The sequence below is a fragment of the Protopterus annectens genome, chromosome 2.part0 (assembly GCF_019279795.1).
Source record: "Protopterus annectens isolate FY-2018-M chromosome 2.part0, PAN1.0, whole genome shotgun sequence".
NCBI lineage: Eukaryota > Metazoa > Chordata > Ceratodontiformes > Protopteridae > Protopterus > Protopterus annectens.
In genome coordinates this window covers 1,775,868,795-1,775,896,688 of record NC_056728.1, presented here as the reverse complement: position 1 = coordinate 1,775,896,688, position 27,894 = coordinate 1,775,868,795, and the positions used below count along the sequence as shown (strand labels likewise).

The window sequence follows — 27,894 nt, the reverse complement described above, 5'->3', positions numbered from 1 at the left end:
CTCCTCAAAACCGAGGTGGAATCCTTCAAAGCCCCGGGCATGTGGAAAATACGGCCCAGACCGCAGAATCCTTTATAAATGCATTCTGTGAACACCTTCAGGAATGCATGGATCATGCAATCCCAAATAAAACCAAGACCCAATCCTCCAAAGGCAGACGTCCTGTCTGGTGGACCTCAGCCATAAACAAACTATACAATTGAAGGAGGAAGCTACTAAATGATAGAGCAAAATCCCAAAAAGGGAAGGCATCTCTGATCAGTATTAGCAAAAAACTACGGGCACTCATAAAATCGTCTAAGGCCAGCTTCGAGAGAAAATTTGCACAGACACTAAGGATAATCACAAGGCTTTCTTTAGTTATGTTAGGAACCTGGGTGGGAATTCCCAGATATGCTCAGAATTAGTCCAAAATGACAAAAATACACGAACCCACAGACATTGCCAACATCCTAGCTGACAGGTTCAGCAAACTCCCCACCCACCAAAGGGCAAATATCTATCCCAGCAGAGTGCTGCCCCTGACATCTCAGATGCTCAGGTAAGAGCCGCCTCTCCAAAGCAAAAACACAGCATCAATGGGACCAGACGGTGTCCCGGCTGCGTCCTACATGAACTCCAAGAAGAGCTAAACCCAAACATAAAACTACTGTTCAATCTCAGCCTTACTACAGGATATGTACACAAAGAGTGGCGTACAGCAACAGTGGTCCCTCTCCACAAAGGTAGTGCCTCAACGGATCCTGGAAACTATCGCCCCATAAGCCTGACTAGCTTGGTCTGCAAAGCTATGGAAAGGATCATCATGGACCTCATAAATAAAGATATTGGGGACCTACAGACACTGGATCTTACCCAGTTTGGCTTTGTTAAGGGCAGATCCTGCCTCTTAAACCTGTTGATTTCTTTGAAACAGTCACCAAGGCCATTGATGAGGGGAAGGTGGTCCACACAGCCTACCTGGACCTCGCAAAAGCCTTCGATACAATACCCCACTCGGGCATTATAGATAAGCTCACCAGCTTAAATATAAACCCCTATGTCAGTAGATGGGTTGCAAACTGGCTCAAGGACAGAACCCACATGGTTAGAAATGCTGGAGCCATGTCAGACTCCAAACCAGTTACAAGTCACATCCCACAAGGCTCAGTCCTGGGACCTCTCTTGTTCGGTATATATTTCTTGGAGGTACAGGCCAACACGGAAGGACTGTGGCTGACCAAGTTCGCAGATGACTGCAAACTGGGCGCCATAATAGACTCTCCAGCTGACACAAGCATCCTCCAAAAGGGCTTCATAGAAACAGACAACTGGTGCCAGAGCCATGGCCTCAAGCTAAACACCAAAAAGTGTATAGTCATCCCCTTTGGCAAAAACAAAGTGCCCACAAATTACCACATAGGTAGTAATCCATTAAGTACAGAAGAAGTAATTAGGGACCTGGGGACCCAAGTTGATAGCAGTCTCTCATTTGACAACCACGTGGCCAAAGTGGTTAGAAAAACATTTTATATAGCCCACCTAATCATGAAGGGATTCACATCTAGATCAGGGGAGGTCATCGTGCCTCTTTACTCATCCCTCATCAGGCCCATAATTGAGTACAATGCCCCTTTTGGGATGTACCTTACCAGACACTTGCAGCAACTGGAAAGACCCCAAAAGTACCTCACCAAGAGGATCAAAGGGCTCAAACAGATGCCATATGCTGCCCGGTTAAAGAAACTCCAGCTCTACTCAGTGGCATACCGCCTGTTCAGGGGCGATCTGTGCCTGATGTATAAAGCCATGTCCAACCTGGAATTAATGGACATGCTGCATCTCAGAAAATCCAAATCCCATCGAGCTACGCGCTTGAGAGACTTGAACCTCAGCACTGAAATAAATAGGACATGCTGGAGGGACAGATTCATAACCCAGAGGCTCCCTTCACTCTGGAATAAAATCCCAGTCCAGGTTAGGCAGAGTCCCTCATTGACTCTGTTCAAGAGGAATCTTGATGAGTGGATGGGAGATCGTAGGTTTAACCCGGGTATCACTTCTGTGTCACTGTTAGACAGAGGCACAGTATACTAACGTTGAAAAAGTTCATAGCAAAATTAATTTAAAATGGGTGACGAAAGCCAAACACATTCTGGCTAGGCTTATAAATACCCTAGGGCAGATAGCCTAGTATGAACCTATGAACCTATGAACATATCATGCAGAACAGTCAGTCTAGCATAGGGAATGTACAATGTGGATGCACTAAAAATTCTAATGATACATACACAAACACACACACATATATATATATATATATATATATATATATATATATATATATATACATATATACATATATAAATATAAAAATACTTATGGATGTATACATAAAGAGAGTATATACAGAGGGTGCACAGAATATCAAACAGCCATTATTCCTACAGTTTCCACCTTTTCAAATGGCGAGTGCCTGATTCTTCCCTACAAATGAGAATTATTGCATGAAACATATATCCACACACAATGCAATGTACATGACGCCATACAGTCTGCATACATATAAATGTTTATTTGTGTACTATTTCAGTTGTTTATGCCAATTCGTATAGCATTTAGGTGTTTGAAATGCATAATAACTGATTAATGCAACTCTCAAAGAAAACATATGATACAGTAATCTGCAAAACATATACTTTGTTGTCTAGGCTAAAGCTTTCAAGTAGTACAACAGTAAAAAACACACTTGCCTTGGATACAAGAATCAATCAACACTTATTTACAGATGTAGTTCAACAGCCTCCAGTTACACTCTGTAGTCAACCCCCTAGGGGGAAAAGTATAAATTGTCACAATGTAAATGTATCTGTTACATACCAATGTTTAACTTATAACGTCACTATCACATTGACAAACAGAACTGTGTGCAAGACAGTAAGCTCTAGCCCACTAGTGTCCCCATGGTGAAATGTATGAAAATGTACAGCCATATACCTTTATGTTTCTTATTACTGATACAGCCTAGTTTTAAAACATTTAATACCCCTCCTCCATAAAATGTCTTACAAGAGCATGTAACAGTGTTCTCTATACACTGGCCTCCAGACTGTACAGGGTCACACATGTTTTGTCCAGCTGTAGCCCTCATATATATGGACCCTACCCCACAACTTGTGTGGGAGTCCACAACATCACTGGAATGATAGCAGGAATGTCAGCACTAAATAATGATAGACCATACCTATCAACCTCTTTGCATGACATCTGGATAACAAAGCCTGGTATATAGATGGAGGACAGAGGCTGAAACACAGGGTCATATCTAAAATATTGCTGTTATACACTGTGAAAGTTGCTGGTGTTACAGGATTGGTTGCAACATATCCTTACTCAGGAATATAAAGTCAGAAACACAAATGGATGTTGCCATGTACAGATAGCAATCAATGGCAAGAATGCCACTGATATGTCAGGGACAAGACCTGTGTGGGGAACAGAAAAAATATAACAGCCAATCCTCTGGCCATCATATGGATATGCCCACAGTTGAGAGCTATGCAGACAGACTGCATTCCATGCAAAACTAGCATGTATACACAAACCCTGTAAAACTAGCAGTATTCAATGCATTAACAGCAATACTCACACACTGTCCCTAGGTCTGGAACCTTATACAAATATGTAGTTGGCCTGTGTCCACAAGTCCTGTTGTAAGAGGTATCCCTACTGTTCTAGTGATGTTGTTCCATACAGGAAGGTTAAAGGGATAATGCCCACATGATGTAGTTATTTATTGTAGTGGGTTGCTATGACATTGGCTATTGGAAGAACTACACAGCTGCCTGCATGCAATTAGCAAGTAAGGAACAGCAATTGGTGTAGAAGCCATCACCTGAACATGAGCATCGCCTACAAAAGCCATGCTTCAACCTATTCAAACAAGCTCAATCCCAGCGGTGGAGAGAGAGAGAGAGAGAGACACCAAAAAAAAAACACATAAACAAAACCTGAAAATAAGAAATAAGAAACAAGAAGACAACCTGTACACAGAAGGAACCTGAAGATAAACTAGGTATGTGAAACATGTAAGCATGTATTTGAATGTAGTACTTGGTCTGTAATAATGGGATAGATGATTATGAAAGATGTATATGTGCCATCAATACTTTCTGTAATGATGTCCTGCTGAACAAATGCTATGGACATAGCATCTGGCTCTGTCTGAAGTGGGCCATACCTGTCAATTGTGCAGATCTTCACAGAATGTCAAGATTTAGCCATCATAGTGTTTGTTCTGGTTCTCCAAATATCTATATTAGTCTGGCAAATAGCTGGAGATGGTAGCAATGAAGTCATGGCAGACACCTGAGTTTCAGACCCCACCACCTTCAGAACAGTCATGGTAATGCAAAATGTATCATGCTACAAACTTCATAGGTTTGTAATAGGGATATCTACAATCTGTCCCTATATATCCCCCCTAATGTTAGGCTTTGTCCACATGTGATGCTCTAAGAGGTGGATAGGTTGGGTCACAGCTGAGGAGCCTGACAAACCCTGGGAAAAGACAGCTCACATATGGCAACCACTAGAGTGTCTGTCAAACAGTCATGTCTGTGCCACTGCTAGGCCAGTTAATGGGATGTTGCCCATATCCATATGTTACCTGTGAATATGAATATTATAAATGTTTATATTGTAAATCTAGGATACCTATATAGGGCATGAGCATAGTAAAGCACTGTTGCAAATGTGTGTTAAACTGCATGTGATATATTGAATTAATAACATTCAACTGTAAAGTGTTCTTCTGATCAATGTTCACAGTTGTGACAGATATCTGTAGTCACTTACACATATACTTGTGTTAAAGCAGCTATAGTAATACTTTATCAAAATTAACTTCCCTGTTTTGTTACCTAGTGATGTGGACCAATGACCAGAAGTCCTGGTATAACAGGCTGAGACGTATGACTGAGCTGAAAGAATGTTAATACAGTGTGCCATAATGACACAGAACACAAATGTATACCAGATATCCCCTGAGCATGTGTACATATGCGTATGTTCAGCTCAAAGGCACAGAAGTAATAACATGGGTCACAAGCAGTTCGGAAAATAGGATGTGCATGTTGCACATGTGTGTAATATCACTGTCACTGCATACAACAAAATAAAATATGTACTTCTATTGATTCTTGCATTGCCATGACACTGATATGGGTACTACAGTAGGCATGCTTATCGGGTAATAATCAGAGAAGTGTACAACTGTGTTATGACTCACTGTCCATGCCTACCACTAACAGCTATATCAACATTGATATACACTGGATATCAAAGTGTATCCATCCCCTGTTGGAATGCCAGGTCTGTGTGCTGTATGCCAGTGAGACCACAGAAAGTCAAGTCAAAACATTTCTCACCTCAAATGTGACCCATAACCTGTGCAATTCTACTGAAAAAGAAACAAAGCTGTTTCATGGAAGGTGAGCAACCATTGGCAAGTGAAAATGTGATATGACGTTAGAGTACAAACCAAGACAAATGGATGCTGTAATCATCTCAGCAGGTGTTTACACAACATATCAGTGTAAAGGTGTGCACACACATTCAACTGGCTTACTGTACTGAGTATTAATTCCCATATGTTTCCACAGGACAGGTTGTTATGTTCCCTGTTGAACTGAGCAGGCTATAGGACAAATCACAGGTGGGGATTGTGTTGACATGTACTTTTGTGGGGTCATGTTCCAATTGCACAAGTACCATGCATTGTAACAGGGGTGTGTACACTTCATATCCTCTGTAGCTATATGGAATCAACATTACTTTGTACAACCATCCTTACCAACGATAGAGTAATCCCCCTTGGTGGACAGCATCAAGACACAAAGCACATAATAGGTTGCTATAGTGGCTGTAGAGGGACACACAGGTGCAGACCACAACTTGGGAGCAAGTGTACCTCTATCTGAGCAAGCAAGTAGGTTCACAGGTAACTTCCTGTAAGGCTGACTATGACTAGAAATCATCCATATCCAAACCACCAAGGCCAATTGCAACCATGTCTCCACAATGTACACAGTCTCAGAGCCAGTAACACAAGTCAATCCGTACTGGGGGTAAAGCACACCTCATACACACATGCCATGGATACAGGCAATCTGCATCAGACAGGATAGGCAGGAACAGTGGCACCCTGTCCAAAACATTAGTACAGGGGGATATGCACATCAACCACACTCCTGCCCACATCAGTGGTGAGCATGGACATAATGCCGACTGATGGCAACAACAGCAAGTCTCCATGGGGCATGAGAACATCACAGTTTGCCTCCTACATGAACACAGGCATGTTCTCACAATTCCATCACACACTCCAGTCAAACACACACATGCCACCATCCACACACCATCCACATGGAAGATATCCACTGTCATCCCTCTACACAGAAATGAATGGTGAATAGTGGATTATGCCATTAAGTGTCCAATATTGGATATTACTTGCACTTTCACTGTCTGTCTCTCTCTCTTCCCCACATCTCTGTGTGTATATTTGACATATTATAGTGTGTTGGCCTTGGATATGTGTGAGTATTCCTATCTAATGTGTGTTCAAAGCATAAATGGTGTACAATGTGGTGTGTGTGCACAGACACCCATGAATGACAAATATGTATAGTCCACTGTGTTGTCAGACATGGGCTTCATGTCTCTAAGTGTAGGAGCATGCCTAGTATGATCTTCTGTATTGAGTGTGTGAATCCATTCCATGTAGCGTTGTACTCCAGTCCAGAGTTTGGTGTTCTACACCTACAGCTAGCAACCTGTTTCTGCAGGATATCTGTAGACAGGTTGACAATATGGAGTCACAATGGGCGACAAATAGTGGAATACTGTAACTACTGTTGTCTGTGCTACTTGTGTTACATGGTTGGTGTTAGCAGAGATATTCAGACATATGTACTGTTTTACACTGTACTGTATTATGTCATCAACTACTGACAGATATACTTATTTGCTCACAGTTATTTCCTAGGAAATACAAGATAAATTAGGCTGTGTCCAGTATTGTGGTCCGCAGCCTACATATTCTTGCACAATCATGCCATTCTGGAGGGGTAGCTGCAGACACTTGCTGATGAGTCTGTGTAAATGTTCCAGCACCTTGGTACTATGGTGGCTGAGGATCCCCTTCTTGTATATATATCGACGTAACAGAATGGCCATATCCTGCTGTGGCCATACCTCTCAGCTGTACAGCTTCTCCCAGGTTACCCAGAGGGAGGGCTCATATATCTGGTCAGTTCCCCTTCACATTGTGGTTTACAAGCAGGTTTGCAGTCACCCATTACTGGGTTTGTAGGCAGGGGTAGTATGGGCACACATCAGAGTTTCAGATTTCACACACTCCATGACATCCATGCTTCTACACCACCCCACTCTGTTATTTTCTCCTCTTCCTAGCATTATGCAAGTGATATCTGAGAAGTATCCCTATAGTTGGCCCTTCATCCCAGCAGTATTTAGGGGTTGATCCACAGTTCATGCAGTAGGACATAGTGAGCATGCTACTGGGATTTGTCAACATGGCCTTGCATTTGCGTTCTGTTGACTGTGTTATGTTGTTAGTTGGGACCCCGTGAGATACCATACATTGGCAATATGGGTGAGGCACAGGCCTTTGACAGAAGACTGTAGGCCATTTGATTGTGATGCAGGCCATCTTTAGCAAGCCAGTGCATTCTGTCACTCCTACATTCTCAGGCTGCGAGCCAGTGGATTTCCCTAAGGTATCAGGGTAAGTGTGCGAGGTGTTAATGGTAATAGTTCCTGTCCATATTAATCCATTAATCTGGATGCAGTCAGGGTGCTGCTTAAAGCTAGGGACACACCTGCATGGGACACCTCTTCAACATACTGCATTCTTTGGGTATTCCCACACAGAAGTGAGGTCATACTGTACTCATTCCCAACAGCAAGGACATGACCTGTGATAAACCTTTGGCTGATTGTGGGGTGAGCTGAGTGCATGTGTAATATGGAAGCTACTTGCAGCTGACTCACAGATATACATGGGACATTCCCCTTATGCTGCCTTGTGCGGGGACATATGTAGTCTCTCATTACTTCATAACTGTGCCTTTTGTGGTCTGCCAGTGATTGGCCAGACTACATTAGTATTCCATACTACACAGACAACTAATGTGCAGCTAATCTGTATACACAATTCCAAAGGTGTGTGCAGTTGATAGTTACATTTTATGTACTCTGTCTAGGATACTTCCACCTGTGTACTGTGTGTATGTATAGGCCCACATTCATAGCATGTCCATCTTTCAGATGGTGACAGATATTGACATTGGGACAGTGAGTACGGATGACTGCTGACATGGGTATTGCTGAGAAGCATTGTGGTTTGCACTGCAGTTGCCAGAACATGGCCCTGTCATCCACAGTGCAGCCCATAAGCCACTGAGACACAACCCTCCATACCTACATGCTGACCACTTCCACACAATATTGAACACATGACAACCTAACACATGGACCCTTGCATACTGTGCACATGCAACAATCTATCCTGTAGATTGGGCCAGCTTGGATAATCTGTGCTTCACTGTTATTGTACCTCACACTTACATGTTACTGCATTTCTACATAGGATTGCGGGGGTGGCACACCTGATGACTTGAAACAGTTGCTATGACTGTACTGGTATTTCAGGTACTCTGTTGGCTTCCATTTCATTTTGTATTCTGACCTATAATGCAGACTGGAGGCATGTCAACAGAGTACAGATCTTAGGTTTTATTGACCTACATTTCAGTTTCAGACTTCTTACCTTCAGAAATAACATACAACTGCCAGACCAGTTGTACTCTGTCTGTGTAGGTCTGGAGGGGGGCTGTTAACCATTGCCATCAATTACAGGCCTTAGCTAGCCTTTCTTTATGGTCATCTACACCTGTCTTGCTGGCTGAGGTTGGTGGTGGGTATGTGAGCCTCAATGACATGCAAGTGTGTGTCCTATGGACACACATTTGGACCACCACATGTACTGCAGTGGGATTTGTCACGTTGTCTAGTACTGCCTAGTATGTTGACACCAGTATTTGTTATGGATTTTATGATGATCATATAGGTGTCCACTATCTGCTGCCATCCCATTCAGCCACCCAATTCCTTTGCATGCTCACATACAACTATCAGAACATACTACTCCATTCAGCAATTGATAGGAAGACTGACTTACCTTGTGGCTGTGCCAGTACTGAGGATGGTGCTGGAGGGCTGACTATGTCAGATGCATATAGTACACTCCCTATACATGGTAAAGCACAAGTAGTGTCATGTTTGGCATCACTTTTACTGTATGTGCAAGTCAGAGAGAGGTGTCATTCCCTGGATCCCTACTGTGTCAGTGTATGTGCTATGCGCCGCCTCTTCACCAAGGCCTGGGCATACTGAACATGCCTCCTTTTGCCTACATGGGCAGGATCAGGTAGTTCCTCCTCTGAGTCCCTCTGTGCCTGTGATGGCCTTGGCAATGGTGGGAGGGCTGTGTGGCATTGCCCCGTGCTGTTCCTGCTGCAGCTGTTTCCACAAGATCATATTGTGTAACATGGCACAAACTATGAACATTTGGGTACATGTAGCGGAGAGTATTGCAAACCTCCACCGGATATGTCCAGGCAGCGGAGCCATGAATTGAGTATCCCAAACACATGCTCTATTATGATTCTGGTTTGTGTGTGTGCCTCATTATGGAGTTCTTGTTCAGATGTGTGTGCATTTCTGATGGGTGTCATCAGTCATGGCTCCAGTGCATAGCCAGTATCCCCCACTAGGTGGCAGTATGGGATGCCCCCACTGGCAAATGACTGGTACAGCTGTGTCATATGCCAGATGTGGGAGTCATGATACCTTCCAGGGCAACCAGCACACACATTCAAGATAATGCCCTGAACATCGCACATGACCTAGCAGTTGATGGAGGGGAAGACCTTGCGATTTATGTATACCCTACCCAGCTCACTGGGTTGTGCTTTGATGTGTATGTGCATGCAGTCTATAGCACCCACTACCTCAGAATATTCTGCTATTTGGTGGAAGAGACACATATTGCTGGTCAACGCCTCACAGGTGTTGAGGAAATATATGTGCTCACCGATATGTGCTGACATGGCATCCAGGAACTAGTGGAGTACCCTGGATACTGATGCCTGTGAGATCCCCATGACATCCCCAGTTGCCCTTTGGAAGGTACCTGTGGCTAGTATTCTTAAGCCTATACATACCTTGGTATCCACTGGGATGGGTTCCCCTCTGTTGGTTGTGTGTGTGAGGTGTGGCCGGCACAGCTCAACAATTTGTTGTAGAATGTCCCTGTCCACCCTATAGTGCTCCACTATCTCCAGCTCATGTAGCCCCTGGTAGGTTACCCTGGGTCTGTACACTCTTCTCCTTCTCCTCACTGTGGGTTGGTCATCAGTATTCACATCCTCACCACCCTCAGCCTCTTGCTCATATTGATGTATGAGAGCGACAGCAGCCCCTAACATTTTGTTGGTTTTGTCAGATAAAATTTCCCCATCTGTGTATACCGGTGGTGTAGAGTTTGTGGGAAAAAACAGACTGGAAGGTGTTTGCATGGTTTATAGTAGTGTGCTAAGCTGTTCCATGTGTAATTGGCTGATTCTGATACATTTCACTTGCCAGCTGTGCTAGTTCTCCTTGATTGCCTTCCTACTGCTGTTTTCCCTTCCCATTGCTTTCCCATTTAAGCCCCGAGGCGCGCCGCACATACCCACTGCTCAGATGTGAACAGTGCTGCTGTTTCCTGTTTTTTGTTTATTTATTTATTTTTGTTTGTTTAAAACCTGGTGCACGGTGCCCACACCTGTTTAAGCAGGGAAAAAGTGCTCAACAATGTGAGACACACCCCCTTCCTTAGCTGTGCTTAGCTAAGGGCAAACACGGGCCACAGAGCTCCAATAAGCTTACAGCATGCATGACACTCCCCCTTATGAAGTCATCCACCTTTTAGACTTGTACAATGGTGTTGCTGCACCTGCATGGTTGGGTACAAGCTAACACTGAGAGGAAATCTGTGATTCAGTATCAATCCCCTCATTTGCATAAAACAGAAGGCCAATTCATAGTTACCACACTCACACTCAGCCTTCCCCCTTAGCAACCACTATTTCCTGGTATTGTCTTAAGCATGCCATTGATTATTATGGCAAAATGCTGATTTGGGTTTAAAAGCTTATTTCCAACTTTTTTCTTATTTTCGGGCTGATCCTGTTTGCATACTGCTGCCCTACGCTTAAACGGCTGAGATCAGCCAAAAAAAAATTAACTTGTTTTTTATAAAATTGTAACTATTTTTCATGCCAATTGCCATACAGTTGGCCATTGGCATACCTACTACATTGAATACATGCTTTCTTTCAAGCTGTCATGCCTCCATTTTGTAATTTGCAGAAATGCATTCGGTTAGTAAACTAATACATTTCTGCAGGTTACACTATTCCTGCACAGACGCCTGCCTGCTTCCTGGATCGCTAATTCACCTCATTTGCATGGTTTTCACCAGCAAATGAGGTAATTAGCATATAGCAGTGGTGTGTTGCAGGAGTAGTGTAGGATTGCTCGTGCACGTCTCGGGAGCTTGTTCCTGGATCGTTCGTCGGCTATATTGCATGCAGCAGCTCTTGCATTATTCCTGCAATACATGCAGAGCTTGCTGAATTTGGGGGTATGTGTTTCAATGCAAGTATTAGTAGTAGTATTGGTATTAAGAAATCTGTGCAATGTGAACGTATTGTTAGATATTGCTGATTTTAACCATATTATACACACAATACTAATTTTTCACTGTTCCTTGCAATAATTATTAAGTCTTCTCAGATGCAGTTCAGAAGGACTCCATTATTTTGGATATAGGTATGCCTGTATAGCTGGTGAATAGAATGCATTTCAGAAGATGTGCCTAGACACAGCAATGTTTTTATGGTTTTAGTCATATCAGAGATTAAACTAATGGTTTTAAAAAACTATTGTTTCAGAATCAGAAGTTCAGTTTTTAGGTGTGTTTAAATTTCAATCCAATCTCAGTGTTGTAGAAGATTTATATTTTAACATTTATGTTGAAACAAATGTTTCTGTTTTAGCAAGGATTTTCTGTAGGATATAAATTAATTTTAGCTGGCAAAAATGCAGTTAACAGCTACTTGGAAAGATAAAACTTCCCAGCCAGTTTCATGCAAGATTTTTGATGCAGTAAAGGTGGTGATTTCATATCATATAACGCATATAACATGGCTTGCTAATTCCTCACAAGTATAGTCTAAGCTAATTAATCAAATTAATCAAAGTAATGTTTAGGTTGTTGCACTGCCAATCATGAGTGGACAGGTGATCCGCTGTGGTGACCCCTAACCGGGAAAAGCCGAAAGAAGAAGAAGAAGAATGTTTAGGTTGCTGCAAGTTAATTTTGATAAGTATTTTAATAGATGACATAATTTACTGTGAAGAAAACATAGATATTGGATAAAATTTCCTAGATCCAGAGCTTTAAGTATAAAAGAATAAATGCCATATTGTTGATAAAACTGTTACATCATGGATATTTGAAATGAAGGGTGAGAGGCCTACAAATATTTTGCCTGTTGGTGGATTCATTGTGGAAGTTATGTCTCTTCTAACAAAGCATGGTATAATTCTATGTACAGTCATTATAAAAATGAATGTAATCAGAAATGGGCATGTCACCCCTTTTTAGAATTAACTACCGGTTCCTAACAAGCCTGTACCCTTCAGGTTCACTAAGCCTACAGCACTTCACATAAATGCCTTAGTCATTGGTGACTCCATTCTAGGGCATACAGAAACAACACTTAGCATTCTGGCAAAGGATATGGTGACATCTGCCTTTCGGCTGCAAGGGTTAGGAACATCTCTAGGGCCCTTAGGCAGATGCAGTTACAACATTGTAGCTACTAATGTAGGAATGGATTATCTTAGGTATTCCACCCTGCTGAAGATGCAGAGAGGAATTGCTGAGCTCTCTGCCCATGTCTTCAGAGAAGTCAAGGTTCTGGTATTCATTAGCATTGTACCATCAGCAAAAATGATGCCTAAATTCAAAGACAAAGTACTTGGCTTCAGTAAATGCCTAGTAAATTGATGTCATTCTAGAAGGATCCAGTATATATCTGCATGGGATGAAATGATTAACATGCTCACCTGTTTTACCAGGGATGGTCTTCATCTTTTACTGACTTGAATTTCACATACCGACTAAAGATTTTCTGCCTTTTTAGGCAGAATATACCTGAGTTACATCCCAGCATAGCAAACTCCAATCTGAATAATATTGAAGTAGAGCTACTGAATGCCAGAAGCTTGATCAGCAAAATCGCTGAACTTGATGCCTTCCTTAACTTCAAAATCATCAGTATTTGTGTAAGTGCAGAAATCTGTTTTCACTGTAGTGATAGTACTCCCAGGATTCCAGGGTAAATGCTTATTATGCATTCAGATTCACTGGCCACTGTGGGGGTGTATCTCTATTTATTCATAAACTGATTTAACATGATACTAATACAGAACTGGCTGGTCCTTGTTGTACTTAATAAAATTAATTATCCCATTATAACCGGTTACAGATCCCATCTATGACTCATTCGTGGCATACAGAATATCTTAATCAGGTGGAAAAGTTAACATTTGAACCTACTACCTTTCTTATTGGTGACTTCATCCTCACATAAATTTGTAGACATATGCCACCAACAACTAATAAGCTGAGAGATTTGAGGACTTTATAAATGTCAATGTAATTGACCAAATTGTCCACAGTGGCATTAATCTTCTTGAGCTTGTCCTCACAAATGTTTCTCCCAGTTGTACCACCCTATTTGTTACCCCCTGTCTAGTCAAATCTGACCATCTTGCTGTGCTCTTTCAAAGGAAATTCTGCTTTGCAGCACCCTAACAGCTGCCCCACATTGAAGGAATACTCCAAAACCATTAAACTTATTGCTATCAGAAATTATATAGTTTTGCAGCATAACTTGTAACTGAGGCTGCTGCCTTTTGCTCTGAATTCTACTCTCATTTGGAGAGATGTATTGCAGCATCTGTATCAATCTGCTATAAGCATAACAGCAAGTTAAACCCATATAGTAGAACAGCCACATCAGTTAATCATTATAAAAAGGATTTAAAACTGGTAAGCATCACAAGCTTACAATTACAAATGTAAGGCTAACTATAAAGTTAGGGCAGCAGTAATTCAAAAGACAACCATAAGGCCTTCTTCAACATTATCAGGAAGCTTAGAAATAACTGACGGTTATGTACTGAATGTATCTGCAAGAGTACCTTCTTTTCTGACTCAAGGACATTGCTAATATTCTTCTTCTCCAGCTTCAGTTCACCAACTCTGTTGTCTATCAGCTTCAGTTCACCAACTCTGTTGTCTATCCCTTCCATTCCTCATCCCCAACCTAAGATCAGTTTGGATAAATTCTTGAAACTTAAACCTGTGCTTCCACATCAACAACACCAGATTGCATGACAGATACCTAACCTGATATTTTTCCCAGTTTCTGAAACTGGCTGCCCTTACCTATGAAGCACAGTACTTCCCTAGCAGCCATTTATACCAGTCTGGATAACAGAATGGGTGAGCAAAATTTTTCACTGGGGTATTTGGAGAAATGCTACCTAATAGGGGATATTGCTAGTCTCCCACCAGTACTGGGTACTCTGGCTGAGATTGTCCATGGCCTACATGGCTGTATATTTACTAAGAGCCTATAAATCCAACTACATGAGGACCACAGTTAAACTATTAGAAAAAGGAAACCCACCAGGATTAGACAAGCTGCTTGGAAAGTTCTAGTAAATGAAAAAAAGTATAAATATTGTTGTAATTGTCTATCTAAACTCATTTGGAACCAGCTAATGCATTACTTTAGCCTTGTGTTGCAAATGATTGGAATTTCTATTTGAAACTTTGTGTGTGCGTGCGTGTGTGTGTGTGTGTGTGTGTGTGTGTGTGTGTGTGTGTGTGTGTGTGTGTGTGTGTGTGTGTATTTGTGGAGTTTTTCTCCCCAGGCCTTAGCTGAAAAATGTCAATAGCTCAGTGTGACTATCCCAGTCAACAAATGTAAAATAAATAAATAAACGGTTTCATGGGGGAATTAACCCTGCATTCTAAAGTTATCAGTATACTTTGCAACACAGAGTTACTGCATCATCTTATAATACATAGTTATTGTATAATACCCTCAATGAAATGATTTGAAATTATTTTGATAAAAAATCAGGAAAATACTTCTGAATACAAATTTTCCATCATCTCAAAGGCTGTAAATCAAGGAATCACTTTTACAACTATGAAAGTGTGGCTCTGAATCTAGACACATTATTTCTGAAGATGCAAGATTGCTTCCAGCTGTATTAAATTACTTTTGTAGTACTCTCCCAAATGTTCTTATTCTAGAAAAGCAGCTGTAGATGCTATTAAGATGCATAACTTCATTACTATATTTTTTTTAATTAGGTAGATACTAAACTTACCTGGGAGTGCATCAGAATATTATAGGGATTTTTTTTTCAGAATTTGTATGTCATCATTAAATCTAACCACAACCAAATATTTGGGATACTTTGGGATAACAACAAGGATATTGCAAGGATACCCACTCTTAACATCTCTTTGTGTAAATGCATTGAATCCTCTTCTATTCAAATTTCAAAAGGACTTTATAACAGTGCAGAGTGCTTCTATCATGCTACCAGTAATTTGTTAAACAAGTGACACTCTTTAATTTCACTTAGAAAACTTGGAAAGGAAAACCAACAAACAAAAATTTTGTAGAACACTATGAAATCTAACACACTAGGAAAGCACAGACACCAAACTAGCACTTTCATTTACTTTATTACTCGTGAACTTCTTCAGAAAAACTTGAACCCCACCCCCAAGCACATTTTTATAATAAAATAATTAATCACATGATAAATGATATCATAAAAGTAATTACACTCTCATTCAAATGTAAAAACCATATATATGTATAGAAAAATATTTTTAAAAAGACTAATAACATCAAGAGTTTATTAGAACATAGAGTTAAAAAAATGAAAACACTGGAGACAGTAAAATTTTAACCAAAGGGACTTATGCTTGTCACAATTGCAGGCAGTGTAGATACATTAGCAATTCTTCATCGGTTAATTTTGGTCATATAAAAAGGACATATTGGTCCAAAAATTATTACACATGTAATAGTGAGATGGTGGTGTATGTTGCTCAATGTGTCTCATGTCCAGGTTACTATATTGGAATGACCATCAGATGTCTAAGGAAAAGAATTTATAAACATCTTTAAGCTATAAGAACGAAAGAATTAACTAATGCTCTAGCAAGGCATTCTATTGTTTGTGCTGATTTTAAGAAATTTAATTTTTCTGTTTTAGATAGTGTTAGTCAAAAAGTATTTATGGGGGATTGTAAGGCTATATTGGAATGTAAAGAATCTCTTTGGCAACTTCACCTGGCGGCAGATCATGTGCCTGGGTTGAATGAAACTTTAATGTAAAGTGTTTTTTGCAAATGAAACACTGATATATATTTAATACTCATAATATATTTATATATACAACGTTCTTTTACATTTGACAGTATTTTTCTATACATATATATGTTTTTTACATTTGAATGAGAGTATAATTACTTTTATGACATAATTTATCACATGATTAATTATTTTATTATAAAAAAGTGCTTGGGGGTGGGGTTCAAGTTTTTCTGAAGTAGTTCACGAGTAATAAAGTGAATGAAAGCGCTAGTTTGGTGTCTGTGCTTTCCTAGTGTGTTGGAATAGATTTCAGTGTTCTACTCTAATTTCAGTATACTATAAGAAGGAATATAGTTATAAGAATTTTTTGATGAAATCAGTAGCTTGACAGGGTTGATTATAAATATGACCAAGTTATTCTGGGTCCTAATATGTAGGCTGTTTATAGCATTTACAGTGTTTTCTATGTGTTTTTCTGCTGTTTCCTGAAAAAAAAAATCTCTTTTCCCGCCTTTGCTGAACTAGATTAGTTCAGATTTCAGGTTTTGCTGAATTCCTGTGTTGCCCATATCCTTACTTGGATAGGGGGAAGCTTCTCTGTTCACTAGTGAGAGTGGGGAGCTTTGAACAGCCTATCTGTCCCTGGAGGAGTGGTCTCAGCCCTGAAACTAGTAGCTTATTGGCCGTTTTGGGTCAATTCCTATCTCTTTCAGTTTCCCTGCTTTAAAACCCGCATTTGCGCGGTTTACACCAGTATACAACTCTGCACAGCTCCTCGTGGTGTCCTGCAGAGTGATACAGGCAACAGAGACACCCAAGAGAGACTTTTCCAGATTTAAGTATTTTTTTCTCCGTTTTTTTTTTTTTTTGCTCCAAATGCCTTTTCTCACCTAAAAAGCGAATTTCTAGCTGATCTGTGCTTTAAAAAGTTAAAATTGCATTTGCCTTCTGCTTTTTACAGTTTTTGTACTTGTTTTATATCAATTTGTCATTTTTGTATTATATAACTGTTGTAGGCTACACACCAAAGTGCACTAGCCTGTTTATAGCATTTACAGTGTTTTCTGTGTGTTTTTCTGCTGTTTCCTGAAAAAAACAAACAAAAAAAATTCTCTTTTCCTGCCTTTGCTGAACTAGATTAGTCCAGATTTCAGGTTTTGCTGAATTCTGGACTGTGGTATAGTTTCCTGTGTTGCCCATATCCTTACTTGGATAGGAGGAAGCTTCTCTGTTCACCAGTGAGAGTGGGGAGCTTTGAGCAGCCTATCTGTCCTGGGAGGAGTGGTCTCAGCCCTGAAACTAGTAGCTTATTGGCCGTTTTGGGTCAATTCCTATCTCTTTCAGTTTCCCTGCTTTAAAACTCGCATTTGCGTGGTTTTGCACCAGTATACAACTCCGCACTGATCCTCGTGGTGTCCTGCAGAGTGATACAGGCAACAGAGAGACCCAAGAGAGACTTTTCCAGATTTAAGTTTTTTTTCTCTGTTTTTTTGCTCCGACTGCCTTTTCCCACCTAAAAAGTGAATTTCTAACTGATCTGTGCTTTAAAAAGTTTAAACTGCATTTGCCTTCTGCTTTTTACAGTTTTTGCACTTGTTTTATATCAATTTAAGACGTTTTTGTATTGTATAACTGTTGTAGGCTACACACTAAAGTGTGCTAGCCTGTTTACAGCATTTACAGTGTTTTCTGTGTGTTTTTCTGCTGTTTCCTGAAAAAAAAAATTCTCTTTTCCCGCCTTTGCTGAACTAGATTAGTCCAGATCTCAGGTTTTGCTGAATTCCGGACTGTGGTATAGTTTCCTGTGTTGCCCATATCCTTACTTGAATAGGAGGAAGCTTCTCTGTTCACCAGTGAGAGTGGGGAGCTTTGAGCAGCCTATCTGTCCCTGGAGGAGTGGTCTCAGCCCTGAAACTAGTAGCTTATTGGCCGCTCTGGGTCAGTTCCTATCTCTTTCAGTTTCCCTGCTTTAGAACCCACATTTGTGCGGTTTTGCACGATTTTGCGCATAGCGCAGCATCTGGCAGTGCCGCTTAAACGGGTTTAAACTATTCCCAGCTCCACAGAGTCTGCTCTTCACTTTTTTCCCTTAGAACTGTTCTAAATCTCAAAGTAAGCACTCTATTTTCATTCTAAAGCCCTGCAGTTGCTCGTATAAGTAATCTTATAAGTAAGCACTAATAAACTAAAGCACTACACCCTCTTATACTCCCTTTAAGTACTTGGCTCCCTATTGGTCCTTTTTGATCTGTCAAAAAGTAGTTCCTTATACTATTCTGGCATGTCCAAAAGTCAGTTTTGGGTTTACTATCCAGTCCAGCTGGTGAATCTGGGAATCTTGAGGCAATGTTACAACTGCCTTATGTACACAGACCATCCTCTCCTCCTCCCAACAAGCTCAAATATATGTGAGAGATGCAACTATATAGCCAAACTGGAGGATGAGCTCTCTCAACCTAATACTGGCGCAGTCAGTCAGGAGGAGAAGGTAACCACACACACCACAAATCCAGTCTCACATAGACCTTGTTGGCTGTTGGTGAAGCACCCTCCAAGAGGAAAAAACGCTGAGAGAAGAAGGGAGCCACTTTTGAGATTTTAAGTATTTTTTCTCTGTTTATTTGCTAAGTTTGTCTGCATAGCTGCTTAGCTTGAGCATTTTCTGGCTTGTTAAACTTGATTTCTGTATTAGTAGCTGTATTTAGAGCACAACCAAAAGCTGTTTGCTGAATTTCCTGTTTGCACTTAATTTTAAATCGTTTTTTTCTTAAAACTTGCATATTTTCTGTCCTTGACCTAGCACTCTTGTGTGGGGTCATTTACTGCACTGTTATAACTTGATATTACTTGTGAACCTCTGCTATCTCTGTAAAAACAAAACAAAAAAAAATCTTGCTTTTTCCCACTTTTCTGAGAGTTAAAAGTTCAGTTACAGGCTTGCTGTTCCTGAACTGTTTGAAAGTTTCTGTGAGGCCATTTTTGCTTGGGCTGAAGGAGGGTCTCTGTTCATCAGTGGCAGTGACTAACATTGAGCAGCTTCCCTGCCCCGTAGAGGTGGTTACTGACTTGAAACTGTAGTTTTATTGGCCACTAGGGGTCATTTCCATAACTCCTTCATCTGCCTCTGTTAAAACCTAGTTGTCTTTTCAGGCTTGTTGGCTGTTGGTGAAGCACCCTCCAAGAGGAAAAACGCTGAGAGAAGAAGGAGCCACTTTTGAGATTTTAAGTATTTTTCTCTGTTTATTTGCTAAGTTTTTCTGCATAGCTGCCTAGCTTGAGCATTTTCTGGCTTGTTAAACTTGATTTCTGTATTAGTAGCTGTATTTAGAGCACAACCAAAAGCTGTTTGCTGAATTTCCTGTTTGCACTTAATTTTAAATCGTTTTTCTTAAAACTTGCATATTTTCTGTCCTTGACCTAGCACTCTTGTGTGGGGTCATTTACTGCACTGTTATAACTTGATATTACTTGTGAACCTCTGCTATCTCTGTAAAAACAAAACAAAAAAAATCTTGCTTTTTCCCACTTTTCTGAGAGTTAAAAGTTCAGTTACAGGCTTGCTGTTCCTGAACTGTTTGAAAGTTTCTGTGAGGCCATTTTGCTTGGGCTGAAGGAGGGTCTCTCTGTTCATCAGTGGCAGTGACTAACATTGAGCAGTTTCCCTGCCCCCGTAGAGGTGGTTACTGACTTGAAACTGTAGTTTTATTGGCCACTAGGGGTCATTTCCATAACTCCTTCATCTTCCTCTCTTAAAACCTAGTTGCCTCGTGGTTTGAGCATCTTTTCAGGCTTGTTGGCTGTTGGTGAAGCACCCTCCAAGAGGAAACAAACGCTGAGAGAAGAAGGAGCCACTTTTGAGATTTTAAGTATTTTTCTCTGTTTATTTGCTAAGTTTTTCTGCATAGCTGCCTAGCTTGAGCATTTTCTGGCTTGTTAAACTTGATTTCTGTATTAGTAGCTGTATTTAGAGCACAACCAAAGCTGTTTGCTGAATTTCCTGTTTGCACTTAATTTTAAATCGTTTTTTTCTTAAAACTTGCATATTTTCTGTCCTTGAACTAGCACTCTTGTGTGGGGTCAGTTACTGCACTGTTATAACTTGATATTATTTGTAAACCTCTGCTATCTCTGTAAAATCAAAACAAAAAAAATCTTGCTTTTTTCCCACTTTTCTGAGAGTTAAAAAAGTTCAGTTACAGGCTTGCTGTTCCTGAACTGTTTGAAAGTTTCTGTGAGGCCATTTTTGCTTGGGCTGAAGGAGGGTCTCTCTGTTCATCAGTGGCAGTGACTAACATTGAGCAGCTTCTGCCCCCGTGAGGTGGTTACTGACTTGAAACTGTAGTTTTATTTTCCCTTTTGGGTCTATTCCTGCTTCTTTCCAGCCCCTGCTATCAAGCACGCTTTAACGTTGCCACTAGAGCAGCATCGGGCAGCGTCGGTTAAACAAGGTTAAACTCTTTCTGGCTCCAGAAAGTCTGTTCTTCAATTTTTCCCTTAGAACTGCTCTGTTAGGAACCTAAACAGTTTACACCTACACTAAAAAGTGCAGCACTTGTTCCAAATAGCTTTTTCTTCTCAAAAAGCTCAGCACTTGTCTTATAAGCATATCTCTTGTCTTATAAGCATTCTCTTTGCAGGTCAAGCACTCCTATATTATACAAATCTCTCACTAGCAAAACCCCCCAGGAGTGCCCACTTTCCTGCTAAGCCCACTACTTTTCTGTCTCATACCAACTCATAATTCTTTCTAGCATGTCGAAGGGTCAGATGCTGGCGTCCTCTCCTGCCCATTTGGTGAATCTGGGAATTCTGAGACAATGTTACAATTGCCTCATGTACACGGACAACCATCTCCTCCTCCCATGTAACACTAACACTTGTGAGAGATGCAGCTATTTAGCCAGACTGGAGGCTGAGCTCTCTCAACTCAAGACTGGCAAGACCAGGCAGGAGGAGAAGGCAACTACACACACAATACCAGTCTCACATAACTCAACCACACCACTGAATCAAACACATAAACACACTAAGACATACTCGAGGCTCTGAGTAAAAATTTACCTAAACAGCAGAGGCCTCCAAAGCAGACACCCAAGCAACTGCAAACTCAATACACCACACAAACAACACATAAACAACAAAATCAGTGTGTAAAGCAGTCACTGCCCTTAAGGCCAAATACAACACCAAACATACTTGTCATAGGTGACTCCATAGTCAGACACACTGACGTCCTGCTCACCAGACTGAGTAAGGAGAAGGTCACAGTAAGCTGCCTGTTACAAGCACTCAGGACTCTCAACAGCAGGTACAAGTGCGACTCAGTCATTGTCCACGCTGGTGTCAACGACTCCTTGGACTACATGAAAAGAGACATTGAGGAGCTCTCTGATTATGTAGCCCAGGCAGGTATGACCCTGACCTTGAGCAGTATCCTACCTTCACCTAGAATGATGCCACAATACAGTGATAAGATGATCAGCTTTAATAATTGGCTTAAATTCTGGTGTCATTCAAACCGCCTGGGATGACATGCTGGACAAGCCACGCTGTTTAGGGGAAGGCTTGCACCTGTCACCCTAGGCTTCCGGATATTGGCAAAGGCTCTTGCCACCCCATAGTGCCTTTTTAGGCAAGGCTCAAATTCTAAACCTACCACCCTAGAACACAAAAAGTAAAAACTAAGGGTAATGCTGCTCAATGCCAGAAGTCTCAATCTCAAGATGCAGGCCCTTCTCAGTATGGAGAACATCGATGTCTGTGCTGTGACAGAAACCTGGTTCAAGGCTCCTGAGAGCACCCCAGCACTAGCAGGTTTCACCTCATATCATGCCCAAAATCCGGACAACACCAAGAAAGGAGGGTGTCCATATTCATAAAGGACACCCACACCTCAAGGTTGGTGGCAATGCACGATGCATCTGAGACCATCCAGGTGCAATTAACCATAGACAAGACTGCTCTGCAATTTGTAGCATGTTACAGGCCACCCTCTCAAACTCAGGAACCTCACATGGCCTTCCTGAAAACAATGGAGGGGATAAATGTATCTCCAAACACCATCATACTAGGTGACTTCAACTACCCTAATATAGACTGGGAACACTACTCAAGCCCAAACACTCTAGCCCAAAGGTTCCTGGAGTTCATAAACTCAAATGCCATGGAACAACTAGTCACCATCCCCACAAGAGGAGAAAACATACTTGATATCATCATCACGAACATGGGATCACAATGTTCAACACCGAAAGTATACCCCTCACTGGTGAGATCAGATCATAAACTAATCTCGCTGGAGGTCCTCATCCCGCCCCACCTGAAACAAAAAGACCACAGTGAAAAACTTCTCAAAAGCCGACTTCACACTTCTAAAAACTAGTGTGGTCTCCTTTAAGGCCCCTGAGCCAGTGGTAAACATTACTCAAACCGCTGAATCACTTACAAATGCCTTCTACCAGCACCTACAGGACTGCATGGATCAGGCAATCCCAAACAAAACTAAGACTCTTTGTACCAAAGGCAAGCGTCCAGTCTGGTGGACCCCAGCCATAAACAAGCTCTACAACAAAAGGAGGAAGCTACTACAAGATAGAGCAAAATCCTTGAAAGGTAAGACACCTTTGATCATTATAAGTAAAAAACTAAGAGCTCTCATAAAATCATCCAAGGCAAATCTTGAGAGAAAAATCGCCAAGGATTCAAAAGACAATCATAAGGCCTTCTTTAGCTATGTTAGAAACCTAGGAGGAAACTCCCAGATATGCTCAGAATTAGTTCAAAATGATGTGAAGATTACTGAACCTACACACATTGCCAACATACTGGCTGACAGGTTCAGTGCAAACTTCTCCCCTCCCCAAAGGAGAGATATCTATACCAGAGGATTGTAGGCCCCAAACATCTCCAATGCCCAGGTGAGAACTGCTCTCTCCAAAGCAAAAAACACAGCATCTATGGGACCGGATGGTGTCCCCGGCTGTGTGCTCCATGAACTCAATGAGGAATTAAACCCGCAGTTAGGACAGCTGTTTAATCTTGGCCTCACTTCAGGATCACATACCAAGGAGTGGCGTGGTCCCACTTCACAAGGGCGGTGCCTCCACCGACCCTGGAAATTACCGTCCCATTAGCTTAACAAGCCTTATCTGCAAAGCCATGGACAGGATCATAATGGAACTCATAAATAAAGACATAGGGAACTTGCAGACTTTGGATCCAACCCAGTTTGGCTTTGTCAAAGGCAGATCATGCCTTTTAAACTTGGTTGACTTTTTCGAGACAGTCACCAAGGCCATTGATGAGGGAAAGGCAGTCCATACAGCCTACCTTGATCTGGCAAAGGCCTTCGACACAATACCCCATTCACGTATCATCAAAAAACTCATCAGCTTGAATGTAAACCCATACATCACAAGATGGGTTGAAAACTGGCTAAGTGACAGAACCCACAGGGTCAGAGTTGCTGGAGCCATGTCAGACTCAAAGCCTGTCACAAGTGGTGTCCCACAGGGCTCAGTCCTGGGTCCACTCTTGTTCGGCATCTACTTTTCTGAAGTACAAGCAAACACAGGAGGGTTATGGCTGACAAAGTTTGCAGATGACTGCAAACTGGGCACCATAGTCGAAAACACATCTGACACAGATATCCTTCAGAAGGGCCTCACAGAAACGGATAACTGGTGCCAGAGCCATGGCCTAAAGTTAAATGCCAAGAAATGCATAGTCATACCCTTCGGGAAAAACAAGGTTACCCCTAGCTACCATATAGGTGGCAATCCACTGAGCACAGAAGAAGTCATCAGGGATCTGGGGACCCAGGTTGACAGTAGCCTTTCGTTTGACACTCATGTTGCTAAAGTAGTTAGGAAAACCTTCTACATTGCCCACCTGATCATGAAGGGATTCACATCTAGATCAAGGGAGGTCATCGCCCCTGTACTCATCACTCATTAGACCTATGATTGAGTACAATGCCCCATTCGGAATGTATCTGACCAGACACCTGCAGCAGCTGGAAAGGCCCCAAAAGTTCCTCACCAAAAGGATAAAGGGTCTCAAAAATATGTCTTATGCTGCCCGACTGAAAGAACTCCAGCTCTATTCAGTCTCATACCGCTTGCTCAGAGGTGACCTGTGCCTGACATATAAGGCCACGTCAAACCCTGATTTGATGAATATGCTTCACCTCAAAAAATCTAGATCCCTCAGAACCACAAGGGCGGGAGACTTAAAACTTGACACGGTTATTAATAGAACATGCTGGAGGGACAGATTCATCACCCAGAGACTCCCTATGCTGTGGAACAAAATCCCGGCACATGTGAGGCAGAGCACTTCGCTGGCCTTGTTCAAGAGGAATCTTGACCAATGGATGGGGAGATATACCCCAGGGATTACTTCAGTGTCACTGCTTGACAGAGGCACAGCAAAAAAATAGGCATAGTTTTATTCAAACTAAAGGGGTGGTGAAAGCCAAATAACTATGGGCTAGGCTTATAAATGCCCTTGGGCAGATAGCCTAGTATGAACCTATGAACCTTTGAACCTATGAACCTATCGCAACAGAAAACCAAACACATAAACACACAAAATCATACTCGGAGGCTCTAAATAAAAATCTGCCCAAGCAGCAGAGACCTCCAAAGCAGACATCCAAGCAACCGCTACCCCACAACAATACCCACGTATCACATAGTTCACAAAGTCAGTGTGCCACACAGTCACAGCCCTTAAGGCTAAACAACACACCTAATACACTTGTAATAGGTGGCTCTATTGTCAGACTCACTGATGTCCCACTCACCAGGCTGAACAAGGAGAAGGTCACTGTAAGCTGCCTGTCGGGTGCCAGGATCCACCACATAACACAAGCACTCAGGTCACTCCAAAGCAAGTACAAATATGACTCCATCATTGTCCATGCTGGTGTGAATGACCTGAGACGTACCTCCCTGGACTACATGAAAAAAGACATAGAGGAGCTCTCTGATCATGTAGCCCAAGGCCGGTATGACCCTAACCTTGAGTAGCACCTTACCCTCACCAAGAATGATGCCACAGTATAAAGACAAAATGATCAATTTTAACAATTGGCTAAAGTATTGGTGTCATTCAAAGGGGATCCAGTGTCTGTCAGCCTGGGATGACATGCTCGACAAGCCACATTGCTTCGCTAGGGACGGCTTGCACCTGTCATCCCTGGGCTTTCAAATACTGGCTAGGGCTCTTGCCATGCCCATAGTGCCTTTTTTAGGCAAGGCTCAAAAGACAAATCCACCTCCATAGACAACACAAAGAATAAGAAACTAAGGGTAATGCTGCTCAACGCCAGTAGTCTAAACCTCAAGATGCACACACTCGAGGCTCTCCTCAGTATGGAGAATATCGATATGTCTGCAGTAACAGAAACCTGGTTCAAGGCTCCCAAGAGCACCCCAGCACTACCAGGTTATACCTCACACCATGCTTTTCGGCCCCAAAACTCAGACCGAACCACAAAAGGAGGGGGAGTATCCATATTCATCAAAGATACCCACACCTCCAGGTTAGTGGCACTGCATGAAGCATCAGAGACCATCCATGTGCAACTAACAGTGGGCAAAACTGCCTTTCAGTTTGTAGCCTGCTACAGACCACCCTCCCAAACTCAAGAACCCCACTCGGCTTTCCTGAGAACACTGGAGAATATGAAGGTCGCTCCAAACACCATTATATTGGGTGACTTCAACTACCCAAACATAGACTGGGAGCATTACTCAAGCCCCAACACCCACGCCCAACGGTTCCTAGAATTTATAAACTCAAATGCTATGGAAAAACTGGTCACCACTCCCACAAGAGGGGAAAACATATTGGACCTGATCATCACCAACATGGGGACTCTATGTTCCATACCAGAGGTATACCCCTCATTGGTAAGATCTGACCATAAATTAATCTCACTGGACATCCATATCCCATCCCCACCCCCAGCCAAGGAAACCATGGTGAAGAACTTCTCAAAAGCAAACTTCACACTTCTCAAAACCGAGGTGGAATCCTTCAAAGCCCCTGGGCCAGTGGAAAATATGGCCCAAACCGCAGAATCCTTTACAAACGCTTTCTATGGACACCTACAGGAATGCATGGATCGTGCTATCCCAAATAAAACCAAGACTCATTCCTCCAAAGGCAGGAGACCTGTCTGGTGGACCCCAGCCATAAGTAAGCTATACAACAGAAGGAGGAAGCTACTACATGAGAGAGCAAAATTCCAAAAAGGGAAGGCATCTCTGATCAGTACTAGCAAGAAACTACGAGCCCTCATAAAATCATCTAAGCCAGCTTTGAAAGAAAAATTGCACAAGATGCTAAAGATAATCACAAGGCCTTCTTTAGTTATGTCAGGAACCCAGGTGGCAACTCCCAGATATGCTCTGAGTTAGTTCAAAATGACAAAAAATACACTGAACCCACAGACATTGCCAACATCCTGGCAGACAGGTTCAGTGCAAACATCTCCCCCCCTTCCCCCCCAAAAGAGCAAATGTCTATCCCAACAGAGTGTGGCCTCCCTGACATCACAGATGCACAGGTGAGAGCTGCACTCTCCAAAGCAAAAACCACAGCATCAATGGGACCGGACGGTGTCCTGGGCTGCATCTTACACAAACTCCAAGAAGAACTGAACCCTCACATTAAGTCACTGTTCAATCTCAGCCTTACTACAGGATATGTACCCAAGGAATGACGTACAGCAACAGTGGACCCACTCCACAAAGGTGGTGCCACAACGGACCCTGGAAACTATCGCCCTATAAGCCTGACTAGCCTGGTCTGCAAAGTTATGGAGCGTATCATCATGAAACTCATAAACAAAGACATTGGGAACCTCCAAACACTGGATCCTACCCAATTCAGCTTTGTTAAGGGCAGATCTTGCCTCTTGAACCTGGTTGACTTCTTTGAAACAGTCACCAAGGCCATAGATGAAGGGAAGGTAGTCCACACAGCCTACCTGGACCTCACAAAAGCCTTCGACACAATACCCCACTTGGGCATCATAAATAAGCTCACCAGCTTAAATATCAACCTCTATGTCACAAGATGGGTTGCAAACTGGTTCAGGGATAGAACCCACATGGTCAGAATTGCAGGTGCCATGTCAGACTCTAAACCAGTTACAAGTGGCATCCCACAAGGCTCAGTCCTGGGACCTCTCTTGTTCGGTATATATTTCTCTGAGGTATAGGCTAACATGGGAGGACTATGGCTGACCAAGTTTGCAGATGACTGCAAACTGGGTGCCATAATCGACTCGCCG

General features: G+C 42.1%; 1 protein-coding gene across 1 annotated transcript in view; it reads right to left on the bottom strand.

The window, feature by feature from the left end:
- Positions 1-27,894, bottom strand: part of VWA5B1 (von Willebrand factor A domain containing 5B1) — a 1,382,556-nt gene that overhangs the window by 257,681 nt on the left and 1,096,981 nt on the right. The gene's annotated exons all lie outside the window — the stretch shown is intronic.